We start from the raw sequence: 16,498 nt of genomic DNA, 5'->3' as shown, positions 1-16,498 counted from the left end.
GAGGAGGGAGACATGGGAAGGGAGGTGCTGAGCTCTTCTTCCTGCTCTCCAGTGATAGAACCCATGGGAACATTCAGAGCTGTGCTGGGGAGGTGTACACCTGACATTTGGAAGCATCTCTTTAGCAACAGGGTGGTCAGACATGGGAAGGCTCCCTAGGGATGTGATTGATGCCCCAAGCCTGTTGGTGTTGAAGAGGCCTTTGGAAAATGCCCTTAATAACATGCTTTAACTTTTGGCTAGCCCTGAGTTGATCAGGCAGTGGGACTTGATCAGCCTTGTAGGTCTATTTCAACTGAAATGCTCTATTTGATTCTACTCTACTCTACTCAAATCTAAAGTTGAAATGAGGGAAATATAGTAATTTATATAGTAAGTTGTTTATGTAATGGGTTTGAAAGAAAGGTGTACAAAAGAAAGAAAGAATAAGTACAAAACTCCTGTCACCAAAACCTCATGAGTGGAAACTGAATTCCTCCTTTCTCGGGATGTATATTTAAGAGGAACTTCAAAGGCAACTATCTAGACAGTACCAATTTTTGATTCTTTTTAATATTCCATCAATAGATTTCTTTTGTCAGCTTCTTGATCTTTGAATAAATTTTTAAGTTGAACTTTAACATTTTATTGGACTCTTTTCTTAGGGACCTAAAGAGAGACCCATTTTTACCTTATTTTACAAGAGCTAGAAGTCACTTCCTCAAAGGACTTGCTTTTTGACATTAAGTATTTAGAAGACAAGGAGATGATTTAAATCTCTCACAAACTAATGTCACAGCTTTGCTTTCAGTCAGATTTCTACCATCAATAGCATTAAGGGGTGTTTGTAGGTCCTTAGAGTTGTAGGTCTAATTAGCCAAGTTAAATGAAAATGTGAATCTCGGTGGGATCGTAGATTATTAGATTATCTCTTCAATATTGACAACTAGACTTACTCCTAGAAGGATTTTTCCTTAAGCAACTCTCTTACCTCTTCTTATTCTGTAGCCTCTGGGTTTGAGAACTAAAGATGAATTAGAGCTGATGAATCCTGGTAATGAAAGAATACCAGGGGCTGTGGGTTTTCGATTAGATAAAAGATTTGTCTTAGCTCAACTGCTTTAGGTTGTCCACATTCTAAGCAGGAAAAAGAGAGGAGAAAAAGCATACCTACATTTTAACTTGGATGGAAAATTTTAGTCATTGCAAATGCCTGATGTTTTGCAAAAGAATAAAAGCAAGGACAGATAAGAACAAAAGAATAAAAGCAAGATGGATAAGTATCGGAAAAAATTTGGTAAAACCAGAAGAAAGTCAGTTTTCATGATCAAATAAAGCTTCTTGATCAATAACTTGAAGGAGCAATTTCTGGGGTTTCTGTACCATTGTATTTGTTGCATTTCTTCCTTCTCTTTATAACAGAGAGCAACTAACATACAAACAAAAAAAGACATTTTGAAAGGGCTAATGTATCTTTCATGGAAGATAGGAGACTCAGGATAATTTCCTTTAGATAATTGGCAATATTTCATCCCTCTGTTGTGAAAATTATATCCAAGAGAAAGGAAGCTTAGAATTTAGATGCTCTCCTTTATGTGGCTTGATGGGCATATAAACTTGTTCCATATACTGTCAATTAGCATGTCCCTACACAAAAGATGTGTACAGCTGTTTTTTTGGTAGCCACATTGCTGTTGCTTATAACCAAGCTCCAGTTTTCATGAATTGCTTATAGAATTATTTCTTCTTTTACATCAAAATTTCTACATCATCTTAATTAACCCAAGGGTGAGTATATTTATGTTACCTAAGTTCCAAAATGAGATAGAATAATCCTGTCTCCATCTATAAAATATATGCCCTTAAAATGTGAATAGGCATTTATAGGTGACTCAAACTTGATATAAGGAATTAATAACCTATATTTATTCTTCTCCAGTGTTGAAATTAGCATCATTTTTTGATTCATCAGTTTGCCATAATAGGTTAAATAACCATTTCTTAATCCACATAAATGCCTTGTCTGTGAACCAAAGAGAAGTATGACTTTACTACAATTACCTTGAAAAGTTGTAATTTCATGTTAGAAATTTAAAACCATGCAGTTCCTTGTGTCGGCATAGTACTGAATTGCAAATACAATATTTGGGGTAAAATAGTAACAAATGTCATTCTTTAGTTCCCACAGTACTCTGTGTATTCTGAGGCAGCTGCACACAATTGGCACTATGCTCCTTTTCTTTACTTCAATCCGTTATCATGTCCTATCCTGGGTATTATGTTTAGCATATATCAAGGTAGGGAGAAAACAACAAGTATTTCACTTTGATCTGTTTTCTTCTGTGTGTTAAAAATTCTGAGAAGTTGAAAAAAAAATAAACAAGCAAGATTTAAAAACATTAGAAGTGAGATCTTTTTACTGTTTCACCAAAACTCTTTGCAAATTCTTTGTTGCCTGAGGGAGTTACTTAAAGGAGTGCTTTAAAAATAGGACTAAAATGAATCAGATTTACTTTGTTTGCTGTGACTTAATGGAGAGAATATTGTTTTTTCTGGGGGAAATTTACATTTGAAAATTTGATTATTGCAATGCACAGCGTTGCTAATATAGTCTATCATTCAGGGGCCTCATGCTACCACTGCTCATGTTTAAGGTTAAGTGTTAGCAATATTCCTGATGAAATCAGTAGGTGTAAAACAGAACTTAAAAATATGTATGTGAGAGAAAACTTAGAAGAGCTCTTCAACTTCTGAGCACTGTTATTTTTCTTAGCAGAAGTACATTTAGACATGGAAATTGAGCGAACTTCAGTATTGAATGAATAGAAAACAGAACACTATCTCTGGGCAATGAAATATCATTTATATCACAGATGTTCTGAAACAGATTCAAATTTACATGGACTAGGTCACAGTGTGCCTCTGCTGACATGACAAAGAGCAAGTAATCTTTAAAGATATCTTGGTTAGACTCAAAAATTTTAATGTTAATTTCTAAGACCTCATGGCCCATGAGAACATTTGAAGTTGTAAGGAAGACAAACTGACCTTAAACCAGATCTGCTCATCTCTGTTTTCTGTTTGTACATAGATATTTCAGTGTGTGTACATTTAGCTTTTAATACCCTGGAATTAATTCACTGGCATCCTGTGCTTGAGACCAAATTGACTTTGATGTATGAATAACGAAATCTGAGGCTCCATCTTTTTTACATTGATCTATCTGGCTGACTCGAAGCACTCCTGTAGTGTTTCATAGGAGGTCTCAGGACTTTGTGTTTATAAAATGGAATCAGTGGGAAAAGCAAAAATAAAATAAAAAATCCCCAAAGTAACTACATGAAATAAGGAATTGCACAGGAACAGATGCTAAATGTCTCTAACTGGTGACTTTGGCATAGGCTAAGTAATGTCTGGGAGTTGTTGCAGTGCAGGATTCCTTCTCTCTTTCCATTCTGAGCCATATTCAGTGGAGACAATTTGTCATCTGGGGAGAGAGTGTTAAAAAAAATCCCACCTGCTGTAGTCCTGTTGCACTGTTTGGTGCCAGGTGTAGTAAATAAGAGGATGCTTTCCCCTTTGTTTTTCTTTTTTTTGGGATGTGAGGACATGAAGATAGTTTGTTGGGGTTGGTTTTGAGTGTTTTTCTCTTTGTTTCCATGACACATGATTTGAATTACTGTTTTAAGAGTGTCTTTCCTGAAGCCAGTGAATCCTTTCTTTTCATTTTTATCCACAGAGCTTTGCCCACAGAGCTGATAGATGTGGTCTCTATGCTGTTTTGCTGCTGCACTGCATTACATTTATCACTAAGAAGGCTGCATGAGGCCAGGTATGTAATTAACGATATTAGGAGGGCACAAGTTGAGGGAGAAAGGAAATACGGTTTCTGATGAGGTCAGGTTGGCAATTACATCTAGTAAATCTGTTCTTCAGGAAGCCTTGCACTAATACATGGGAGAAAATCCCATATACCTGCAGGAGAAAGGCAAGTAGAGTCTTGTAAGGACACATATTCATGATATTTACTAAAATAACACTTTTTTTATACTGCCTAGAAGGCCATGCTTGCCTACTAAACAAGGAGCAAAATGTGGGTCTTTTGGTGTGGTATTATGGCTAGAACAGTGTCTTTCTCTAGAATTCCAGTTCATGTTGTCAGCAGTGGGTTCAGACACCATTGTGTCATGCTGTGTTGTTCATTTCAGGCTTTTAAGGGAAAAAGGATAATGGTTTCCAGTAATTTGCATTTCTGGCTTGCTGTCTGTTTATGCTTTGGAAATTACTATTATATGTCTCAGTATAAATGAGAAATAATGTTGATAAGAGCCTTATTGGAAAAACAAACAAATCCCACCTTTAAAAGTTATGCTTACATTAAAAAAAGCATTTCAAATATATGTACTGGTCATAAGCAAATAAAAAAGAAACCCCCACTAAACAAGTTTTAATTTTTTCAGGGTTTTTATTTTTGGTTTACAAAAGAATTTCACAGATTTTTACCTTTACAAAATTGAAGACACTTTAGCAATGCCATTGTGCACACCATAAGTGTTTGCGGATTTTTTTTTAATAATTATCTTCCTTATCTTCATTTTTCTTGTCTTTTTATTTTCATCCTATCATATCACCAAGTGGTCAAAGCCTACAGTGTTTTGTGTCTCTTTTTGTGTGCATTGTGTTCTCTTTGAAAGGAGTAGGGGATGTGGCAAGGCAGATAATGAAGGCAGCACTGAGGGTAACAAAAGCGACCTGACTTTCCCCTGTGAAGAGTCAGAGATTTTTCTATTGCTCACGAAGAGTGTGTGTATGAGGTGATGGTGGCAAAGGTGGGGGATATGCAGGGGGCTTCATTTCAACCAGGAAAATGGTCGAGTGAAGAAGGCATCTATATTCAGAGCACTGGTTACCGTTTTGAGGAACTGGAAAGAGACTAACAAGCAGCTTGTGGAAATTGGAGTCAGCAAGGACTCGAGGTCATCATACCCACCCGTTATGAGGCAGGCAGAGCTGGTCTCTAACTGCACATGTATGGCTGGACTTGCTGCATGAAAGCAAGGGAGCAATAATTTAGCATTCTGTGCCCTTGTGGCACTGGGAAACTTCCTGCTCTCTAGCCGTCAGCGGAGATGGAAGAGGGTTAAAGGAGTCTGAATGATTTATGTACCGCCTGAACAGATTTCCAGCAAACAAAAAAGTTTCCAATGCCAGGTCTGTGCTTCAAAAAGAATCCTGAGCCTCAGCATTGGTATTTTTATCACTGTTGCCATGTTGACATGAAATGAAGTTGTATTCTGGCATCCTGTCTGGTTCTTTGCAGCTTGTGAGCTGGAGTCTGGTTAGACATGTCTCTTCTGTCTTAAAAGTATGGTCCTCCTCCTTTCACTCCTACTTCCAATTCCTTTATCCCAATTGTAGGTCTGCAGCACTTCCATTTTGGCCCAGCTCCACCAGTGCCATATGTTCTTTTCCGTGCCTTATCTTACAAAGTTTGTAAACCTTTTTTTTTTTTTTTTTTTTTTTTTCCCTAGACTAAGGCTAAATGAGCTGTGTCTGCATTTTAGAAGCCATGCAACATGGAGACGGGAAGGATGTGTCCTCTTTCCTTCAGGTAAGACACTCAGGGTGCCATGAAATGATGTAGATCATTGCAGGGAGAAGCAGACCAGAAAAAAAACAAGGAATAATGCCCAGAAGTAAATGGGAAGCAGAGGATATGAATGTGACTTATCGAAGTAGGATGAGGAGCTGTGAAAATTGTCAGAGAGACGACCAAAGGATTTCAGTGTAGAAAGGTAGGCACAAGAAAACAGCTGCGGTTTCATTATTCAAATGGAAAATTATTTACAGGTCAGAGAGGAGTAAAAGATCTGGATTTCTCCCCATTTACCTGGTTGTGTTGTGTTCACACAGACATTTTTACCTTTATGCAACTGCTTTTCTCCAGAAGGAATTGTACATGTAGACAGATTTGATGACTAGTGAGATGGGGCAGTGAGCAACCTGCTCTAGTGGAAGGTGTCCCTGACATTGGCAGGGGCTTGCAACCACTTTGTCTCTACCATTCTGTGATTTACACAGCACTGCAGTCAGTCTTGGCCAAAATATGGTTTGGAAAATGGTGTGAGTATCTGTGACAACCTAAAGTAATTGAACAGGCAGCTTATGCTTTTTTTGCTGTTGGGAACTCTTTGAACCCAAGGCCATTCTGCATGGGAAGATTGTGTTCACAGCTGTTTTCCATGTGCTTTAAGCTGAAGCCTCCAGGAGTTTGCTACTTCCCCCGGTGTACTCCTTCTGCAGTACAGGCACAGCAACCCTATAGCCAGCTGGGGTGCAAGAAAGCCTACCAAACCCATGGAGTAGCAATGAAATGGATGAAGGGCATCACTGATGTCATAGATTGATGGAGCAGCCAGAAGGAATTTGTTAGACTAAGCTGTCAGGAGAACCTTTGAAGTGCACAAGTAACCCTTCAGACTATGAGAGAAAGCAAAAATGTTTTTAAATTCCTGCAGCTCAGCCTGGGAGAAAATTTTTTTTCACCACGTAGTCCCAACATGGTGAAACCTGAATGAATGAACAATCTTGGACATGCTCAGCTCTGCTTCCTACCTTATTCACTTTGTGTCCTCCACAACTGTATTTAAATAGGAAAAAACAGAAAAACACCAAACCTCGTATTTTTTCATCAACAAAGGACAGGTTACTGTAATTAGCTCATTCATTTGGGCAACCATATGACAGAAATGTTAACTATTTAGGTGTCCTGTTGCTTTGTATTAATTTAATATATATTCTGTGTATAAAATTAATAGTATTTTTCAGTATTTCTGCAAGGGAAAGAATTTAACAGATACTCATGCAAAATATGTGTTTAGCTCTTTTTTATCAGCTGATGTCTGCTTTTACAACTTACAGAATATATCTCTGAATCAAAAATGAACTCCAAGAATTGGCATAATCAGTGATACTATTAGAAATTTCCTGTATTAAAAATTGTTGAGCTGAAAACTTCTCAGTTTTTCACTTATATTTTTATGTTGTTCAGACTGGGACAAGTCAAGAGGTGGCTTAATTCAGTACAGAAGGTGAGAGGTACTGATCAGGTGATTAGCTAAACAAAATGACAAGGCTTGAACAATGGAAAAGGAAATAATACTGGCTGTTTATTTGCAGAGAAAAGTATGGAGAAAAGGGAAAGGAAGAGTTTGCAGACACAACTATGAATAAAAATTGTTCTTTTCTAGGAGCAGAAGTGAAGAAAGCTACACTGGGAAGAAGGGAAGGTCAGGGTATTTCTCTTTAATGATTTCTCTTTGACACGCTTTACTAATCCAAGCTAGGACAATTTAAGAGGTTGTCACCTCCAGCTGTCCATCACATCCATTGAATGGCACTTACAAGTCCCAAAACTGGCTGAAGAGCAGTGGGTCTGGTCCTAAAGTGCTCTTATTCAAAATTTAGCATATTAATGCAAACCACCATTGATTTTAGTCTATGTTAATATATTGATCTATGAACTACCGTGTCTAAGAGCTCTGATTCATGACGATTTTGGGATTTAGCAACCTTTAAGGGCAGAAGTCAGTCCCGCCATCCTCACTGAGAGCAAGAAGAGGCCATGAGACTAAAGAATGCCTCTAAGATGTAAAATTGGTTGATCTGTGCAGCTAAAGTCACAACAGTGGTAGTTCCTGTGGGCAGATAGAGGTGCTTTGCCTGGGGAGATGAGCATGATGTCACATTTCAGTAGCTCACTCACTGTGTTAGTCCTGCATACATTAATCCACTGAACACCTCCTTTTCCCTTTCCCTTCTATCCAGTTGTGTTGAATTGTTTTCTGGGCGTATTGGTGGCACCATCATGAGTGTTGCAGTGGCTGGTTCATGTTTTACTGTGTGCATGCAACGTTAAAAACTTTGTTTGGTTAATTAAACAACATTAAATCGCATCACCAGTCAATAAGCAGCTGGTTTCAGGCTCAGGCTGGCACAGCCTCAAGGTCTCAAAATCATAACTTACCCACTTTGTTCCAGACAATATATTGTCTTCAACTTGCTTCACTCAGTATATACAGCTGGTATTTCTGTATTTACAGGCTTTGAGGGTTTGTGTAGGCTTGTGGGCTTTGATAAAACCCAATGTTATGAAAGGTAATACAATAGAATAGTCACAGACCCAAGAAATTCAAAAGTTTACCTTTCGACCATAATGTTAAAGTACTGCCTCCTCCATGTAATAAATTTAAATGGTTGTCATATATAAGGAATCATTTTAAGTAAAAATACATTTAGATGTGTATTGTTGAAATCTCAGCAAAACATGTCACATTTTACTTTTCACTTCATTTTTGAAGACTGAAATTAAGTAGAACACTGTGAATCGAAAATAGTGATTGTTTACCTTTTGTACTACTGGAAGGTATTTTTGGTATTTTGATACAAAGCTGCACTACAGGTGACATTGCAGTGGGGAGAGCAGTATCACTTTTTAAATTTTATTGCATGTATAGATGGACTAAAAATACTCTCAGCATATGTGTTTGCAATACGAAGCTAAACACATTTGTCTCACCCACCTGAAGTATTTCAGAGAATATGAAGGGTTTTATTGCTGATAGGTTCAGAAACATTTCAGAAGTGAATATGAGAACAAACACTCAGATTGAAGTGAGTAATTAGGTAAGAATGTTCTCATTACTCTCTGTAAGTCATGAGGCTTCTTCTTGAGGCTTGAATTCCCCTCATGCATCATGATCCTGAAGCAACCATAACCTTCAGAGAGAAACCATGAGGAAACCACATATAATGTAAAAATTAACTTTGGCACAGAGAAAGGGGGGAAATTACTCAGAATTATAATTGTAACTTACACTTTATTAGTTGAAGACCATGACTTCTTATTTTTTATGCAAATATCAAAAGGAATTTTTCTTGGGTTTTTTTGTTTATTCACCAGAAATTTTGTAGAGAAGACATTTCTTGAAAAGGCTTGCCTTTGATTTTCTGATCAGCTTTTGGTATATCATTGTTCTGTAAGTTTTTTGTTCATCTTAGTAACCAAACTGCAGTGACAAAGAACAAGCTCCTTCACACCTTTGCTCCTATTGATTTTTCTAAATGCACTTTTCTGCTGCTATCTATCACAGCAACTATGCCTTTGCAATAATAAAAAGAAAGAATTCTACTTAGAACATGTGAGATATTTCCTAATGTGGAAAACCTGAAGAAATGCTGGACTAATAAGATCATATTCAGTGAGAAAAGCATTCTCAGGTCACTGAGATTTCTTCTGGAGGATGTTCCTGGCATTGAAACATTAGCAGGTTTTTTTCCTGTGTGGTCTGGGACTTTTAATCAGAATACCACTACATTTGCAAATATATTGGAGCTATATGAGCACATGCTTATTTCAGAATTCATGCAGAGAAAATCTCTTGTCTTTCTTGATTGTGAAAGGTGATCATGAAAAGCCCTCCAAGGCTCAGAAACTCAGAGGCAAACAATAAAAAGAATTTAAAATATTGGCTTATAATTTTTGGTAATGGGATGTTAGGAAAGATAGGGTATTTTAAAGGGATTGTTTTTCCTAATGAGAAGTTTCTCCTACTGATTTTGAAATGAATATTCTGTGGTTTTCTTTCTTTTCTTGTTAATGTAGGAAAGAAAATATTAATAATCTCATAAGTAGGGCGCCATCATTTGTTGCATAATACTTTACATTTATGTTTTCCAAATCAGTGACCTCAGAGAATGAGCATAAATATGTAGGCTTTGAACAGAATGGCCAAAATAGAGCAAAATTACCTTTCAATAATTCATTTGTATAATTACACCCTTAGGCTTCTTAAATTATGGCAGAGACTCATTCAGGAGCTGTTATTAGCTTAGAATAAAGAGAAGTGCAGTTTTTTCCTCCTCTGATAACTTCTGATTTTTAATCCAGAGAAAAGGGTAAAGAACTGTCATGCTGAATTTGTAGGAGAAAGGCAGAATTTGCTATATGTGAGAAACATGATGTATGCTGGATATTTGCTTTTATAGGAATCCTTGGCTTTCTGGAAAGGAAGGTGATTCCAAGGTATCAAGAAACATACATCTTCCATCTTCTGATGTAAAATTTGCAGTTGCTACTTCGGTTTTAATTCAACTGAAGTATTTTTATGCTAAATGAAGGCTCGTACACAATTTCTGAATATGAATACATGTTTTTCATCTAGGATGTAGAAATAGATGACAGGGATTTCGAGAGAAAGTAGAGTTCTGCAGATCTGATGTGGAACGTGCTGAAGCATAACTACAATGCTTTCTGTTGTCCTCAACCACTGTAAAGTAATTCAGTATAAAAACTGTATGCTTAGCTCCTGTTAGCATTTGCAGTGGAAAGGTTCTCTTTTTGCTCTTATTCATTGCTTTGCTTTTTAATTTTCGTGGTGACCACTTAGTACAGCAATTCAATTTATGTAAGGAGAATTCAGAACTAAGAAAGATTTTCAAAAGTTAATGAAGGAATAATGCACTTTAGCAAGTCAGGGATTTGGTTTGGATTTTTCCTTGGCAGCTCCTCTAAACCCTTATAATTCAGATTTTGGCTGTTTATCTGTGCCAAAACCTGGGCATTTTGTTTGTTTACATATAGGCAACATGACCATGATAAAATATATTACCCTGGCTTCAACATACAGAGCTTATTTGGTACTGAATGAGTTAGTTTTCCCTGTGACTAAATTTGGCTGGATGTCTCCAGAGGGCCACTGCTGCTCTATGAAAGAGTTGAACATTTATGCATCTAGTCATACCCTTCTTTAAGAGTAACATTTTTCTACCCCAACTATGAAGAAAAAAGTCTATTTTGCTGTTCTGTTTCCTTCCTAATTCATCCAGCAGAATAGTTTACTTTATCAATTATTCATGACAGGGAAATCAACCATGATTTTGAAACTTAAAAAGTAGGAAAAATGTAAAGTTAACTAACTTGCTAGCAGAAGGTTCAGGTCCTGTCAAATCAAACATTATATAGTAAATTAACTCTCAAAAGGTAAAAGTTCTTCAGAGGGAAAGGGCAATGATGAATTGTTTAAAGCAAGAACATAACACCAGAACCTTCCAATAAAAAGTCCTGACCCATGAATGTTCAATGATCTGCTGATCTCAACGGAGTGGAAAGATTGCCAAATTTAAACTGCACTGGCCAGGTGATTGAGTCTGATTTCCAGCATGTACACATGGTGGAAATAACTCTATTAGCTTTCATATGCATCAAAACTTTTGTGTTTTACAAGACTCCTCTTCAAGGATCTGGAGCAAAACTTGCCATAATGTGCTGTTAAGATTAGCACATTAGCACAGCTGCAACATGGCTGCAGCAAAAATATTGAAGTTCAATAGGGAGGAAAAGACATATTTAATTATGGTACAAGAAATGCCTACTACAACACTTTGGCTGTAAAGATGACGTTTAGTTGATTATTTTTGCTAAAATATGATAACTCTATTATAATTTTTTTTTTTTTATGAGAGGGAACTTTTATTTAACTATTTAGGTTGGATAAGGTCTCTAAGGTCATCCAGTCCAACCATTAACCCAACACTGCTGAGTCACCACTAAACCATGTCCCTGAGCACTGCATCTACACTCCTTTTATATACTCAACCACTTCCCAGGGCATCCTCTGCCAATGCCTGACAATTCTTTCGGTGAAGAAATTATTCTTAACATCCAGTCTGAACTTCCCCTGTTGCAACTTGAGGTAGTTTCCTTTCATTCTCTCGTTACCTGGGAGAAGACCCCCTAGCCCCACCAGGCCACATCCTCTTTTCAGGGAGTTGTAGAGGGTGATGAGGTCTTCCTGAGCCCTCTTTTCTCCAGGCTAAACAGCCGCAGCTCCTTCAGCCACTCCTTATCAGACTTGTGCTCCAGACCCTTCTCAGCTCTGTTGACCTTCGCTGGACCTCAGTGTCCTTTTGTAGTGAGAATCCCAAATCTGGTGCAGCCTCACCAGTGCTGAGTACAGGGGAATGGTCACTGCCCTGCTCCTGCTGGCCACACTACCACTGATCCAGGCCAGGATGCCATTGGCCTTATTGGCCACCTGGACACTTGGTGGCTCATGTTCAGATCCTGTCAACCAGCAACCCTAGATCCTTTTCCACTGGGCATATATTCAGCAGCTCTTCCCCAAGAGTGTAGCTCTCCATGGATCAGCAAGTAGGGAAAATAATAAAAAATTCAGTTGACAGTTGATAAAACAATTTTTTTTTTACATGTGAAAGTTAAATTTATATTTTTAGTTGGTTTGAGTGAAGTCTGATGAAATGAAATGTAATGTAATGAAATGAAATGAACTGAACCCCGACTCAGTGAGCTTTTTCCTAGCCTGAAGGTATTCTTAGCATTTATGTTGACATTTGGAATAGCTTTAGACTTTTGCAAGCCATGTAACAATAACCTGTAAAGATGCTGTACTAGCATATTTTCAGTTAACCATGAAGTTACGCACTGAAGTGTTTATGAAGAGCATTCTTCCAAAATCAAGGTCTGCTGAATCTTTACTTGTCTTTTTTTTTTTTTTTTTTTTTAACAAATAGTAGCTGTCTGTGTTCATTTATACATATGGGCAAAATGGAGTGTCATACACATGCTGTTCTGCCTCCTCAAAAGGCTATTAAACCTAATTTAACTTCTGCTTACTTAACAGTAACAGAACCAATACCATATTGTGTAGAAACCAATTGCTGTTGAACTGGAACAGTGAAAATTGTCCATGGAGAAAGAAAGCTGCAGTCATATCTGGGTTATTTCACGTAAAATACCATGTCTAGAAGAGTAAACATAACACAAAGAGTATTCTCTGCATTTCTCTATTTTCAATATTCTCTGTATTCTACTGCACTTCACAGGGAAAATAATTTTTCATTAGATATAGAAAGCACAACGGAAAATAAATGCTGAGTGCTGCTTAAACATCTCTAAAGGATCAACAGCATACCAGCATGTAGTATAATCACTTTCCCTAGTGATCTAGAAAATGTGAGTATTTTAATTTCAAATATGAGGGTATGCACATTACCTAAATGAAAACCTCCAATACACTATCTTAAATAGAATCAAAGTAGAAACAAAAACATTTCTTCTGAAATCCTGAAAATTATGGCAGGAGTAGACCATAAAATTAAATATTTTCATTAGCATTGTGGCTTTTATATTAGTATCTCCTACCATTCATCTGATAGGATGTAATCTTCTTACTTTTGATGGAAGTAATAATGTCTGTAAGTTCACAGCAGCAAGTGGTTTGTTCTCATGGTCCAAAGAAGAGCAGGACTATGGGCTGAACTTTTGGCTCCTAGCTCCTAATTTCACATTTCCTTATCAGTGAACTTTTTTTTTGCATAAATCTGTGTATGCTCAAATGGGTCAGAAAACCTAGTAGTGGTGAATTTAAACTGAGTCCATTGCCATGTTCTTAGGTGCCTAAAGAATCAGAACTTCTGCCTTGAGCAGAAAACCAGGAGACATCCTCAGTGCGGCAGAATTAAAAAGCGCTGATGAGGATTAGTTAATTTGATAAGCAGGTTGATTTTAACCAGGCAAACAGTCACAGGAGGGAGGGGCTGTCAGTGTGGGGTTACCAGTGCACTCAACCAGAGACACCTCTGAGCCTCCATGATCCTCGGCTGTTTCAAATCACTTCAAGAGGAATTACCTGGTTAGATCCTGGGAAACAAGGGAATGTGTTTCAGCTTTCAGCTTGACCTGTTAACCTACCATTTTGTTTTCTACAGCCTGCATCTGCTGACCTCCACTACCAACAGGACACGCTGCGAAACTAATTTGGTATTTTTATGTTTTTCAGCTTTGGAGGATTAGTGGGATTAAGTCCTAAAGTTTGTTCTAGGTTTGAGAAGGGTTTTACAAAACCTCTTCTGAATCTGAGATGAGCAAATGCATTGTCAGTCAAATATTTGTACCATTCAGCAAATTTAATGTTTTGATTTTATCTAATTCAAACAGCCACTGTATTTGATCATTCTGCAGAAGCTAATACATTGTGTTTGTACTGGAAACTGAATTGGGAGGTAGAAATATCTCTATAAAAGGCTGAGTAAACCAACCATGATACCTGAAACCACATTTTACCAAATTCATAAAACTCACAACTTCAAAACAGGCTGACTAATCAAACCAAAATGTACAATATGAGCCTTTGTAAAGAAAAGCTGTTTGCTGCATTTTTCCTGTATCCAAAATGAATAAAATGTTCATCTATGTCCATGGGTTACTGGCTTAATACTTATCCTAAAATATGATTTGCACTGGAGATGTTTACAGGAATGGTGTAGCTAAGAGGAAAATGGCTGAATGAATGGAAGTTGCTTTCTTTTTCCTCCCCCTGAAATAAGATAAGTGTTCTTCTAGAAAAAATCAACAGGCACCTTGGAAAAAGTTGAAGGACACAGCTATAACTTTTTCATTTCCAATTATGCAACTTTTATTTTGGTAGAGCAAGTGTGTTTCACTGATAAGAATGTCTTCTAAAATATAATTGGATATTTTAACTTTTAGTATATGCATAAGTTGGTTTATTATTTCTTCTCAGCCATAATATATAACATTTTACATCAGGATTTTTCTTTTTTCAGATGAGGTCTTTTATAATCAAACCTGTTTCACAGTTTAATCTTATCATTATATTACAGTCCAATGCTCTTAACATTTTTATTGTTAATCGGAAGCTGGCAAGATTCCATATCATGGAGCTCTTCCTTGCTTCCAAAATACAATATCCTCAACCAAAAAATGAAAAAACCACCTATCTAAGACTAACAATAATTGTAAGAGAAAAATGAGATCAGGTGAAAAGTAGTACTCTGGTATTCTGACTTAAAGTTATGAAATGTGATGATTTTGAGAAATGTTATTTGTAGTTTGTTATTGGATAACTAAGTCAAAGTATTCAATTACCTGAAATGATAATAATTTTTCTATCATATATGCATTTTGCTGCATTTGATGTTATGACTCACCATTGAAAGTGGGAATATTGAAAACTAAGCTAACAAACACTGTTGAAAAAATATTCTTATTATGTGAGCTTTCTTTTGATATTCTTCTTGCTATCTTCTCTGTTACAGTTTGTACAGTATTTTAATGTTTACAAACAAATGGGGAGGCAGAAGTTATTAATGTGCTTTGGGGCTGATTTCTGCTGAATCAGTTCTTTCCCATATATTACTTATTTTGTTCTGATGGCTAACAGCTTTTTTAATATATTCAAGCCTCCTGACCACAGGTAAGTAATTTTGTTAATTCCTGAGAATAAGAATGGATTAGAATTAAAAGTATTTTTCTTAGTCTGCCCCAAATTGCTATAAAAAGATCAAAATAAATTCAGTGGGGATGACAGTATCTTTTTTGGCCCTTAAATGGTTGTGAAGTTTGAAGTTACACGTGGATTAAAACTGTCAGATCAGAATTAAAGCTGTGTTGCAATTGAAAGAATGGAACTGCCTAAGACACATAAAGAATCAGTGTTCTTGCGCTTAAAAAAATATAAGATCATTGCTGCAACCATTCTGACACTGATAACACTTATAGATCTCCTATGGGTAGCACCTCCTCAGTATGTGGGGTTTAAAATCAACAGTGAAACCACATCAATCTGCTATTATTTTCTACCTAAAGGCTATAAAAAGAAGTCTTTGATGCAGCCTTGATAACATTCTTGCTTTGACTCTGCATTATCAGATACACCAAAGGTTAGTAGGTCATAATGATACTGTCTTAATTAACTGTTAGAGAAGTTATTGCATGCTTTATGTTTGAGTGCAAATGCAGATATATTTACTGTAATAATGCCATAGCTCTTGCAGATTGCCCACTTTATCCCTAGGGCAAACCCAAACATCAGTGGTAGACTTCTGGTATATTAAATCATGCATGTTTTGGAGTAGACTAAAATGTCATTTCTCACTTATCTGTGACATTATAGAGGCAAATGTAGTCTAAACCTGTAATTATAAATGTAAATTTCCTTCCTTGGAAAAGCAGTGTGTTACCTTCCTTGGTCTGTTGCTGTAGCATAAGATTCAGTGTAAGATTTTGAAAGCTTCAAAGTGACAGAAAACACAGTTATTTTTTGATTGACTAAGAGGATGATTTGGGGAAAAAAAGGGTGACTTTAGACAGCCATGTCTGCCCAGACTAAATCTTGGGAAAGTTTTATAGACTACTAAAGAAACACATTCTGCTGCAAGAAACCTCACTTCTGACATATGATAGTCACAATCTGCGTACTCATTGCAGCTTTCAATATGAGAATATAGATTTGCATTTTTTTCCAAGTGTAAAATTGAAAGCTGTGAGTTAAAAGAGAATTTAATATGTCATGCTACAGTTGTGCCATCTAATTTCCTTTATTGTTTCATTTTTCCACAGATGCAATGTTTGTGAAACAGCCTGGCTTGTCATGTGTCTAAATTTTGTACAGAAAATAAGAAAGCAAAATTGAGGTAA

The 16,498-nt window shown here is 36.7% G+C and overlaps 1 long non-coding RNA gene across 1 annotated transcript in view; it reads left to right on the top strand.

Moving 5' to 3' along the window:
- LOC146437724 (uncharacterized) overlaps positions 1-13,933 on the top strand; it is a 39,952-nt gene extending 26,019 nt beyond the window's left edge. Inside the window, exons 5-7 of the long non-coding RNA XR_014851959.1 lie at positions 3,719-3,811; positions 5,511-5,590; positions 13,768-13,933. This is a non-coding gene — a long non-coding RNA (uncharacterized LOC146437724). The remainder of the gene's footprint in view (positions 1-3,718; positions 3,812-5,510; positions 5,591-13,767) is intronic.
- Positions 13,934-16,498: the final 2,565 nt, after the last annotated feature.

This window comes from Lichenostomus cassidix, chromosome 4, assembly GCF_008360975.1.
Source record: "Lichenostomus cassidix isolate B80296 chromosome 4, HeHo_3.0, whole genome shotgun sequence".
NCBI classification, from domain to species: Eukaryota; Metazoa; Chordata; class Aves; order Passeriformes; family Meliphagidae; genus Lichenostomus; species Lichenostomus cassidix.
Note: the sequence above shows the minus strand (reverse complement) of the source record. Positions and strands in the feature narration are given on the sequence as shown.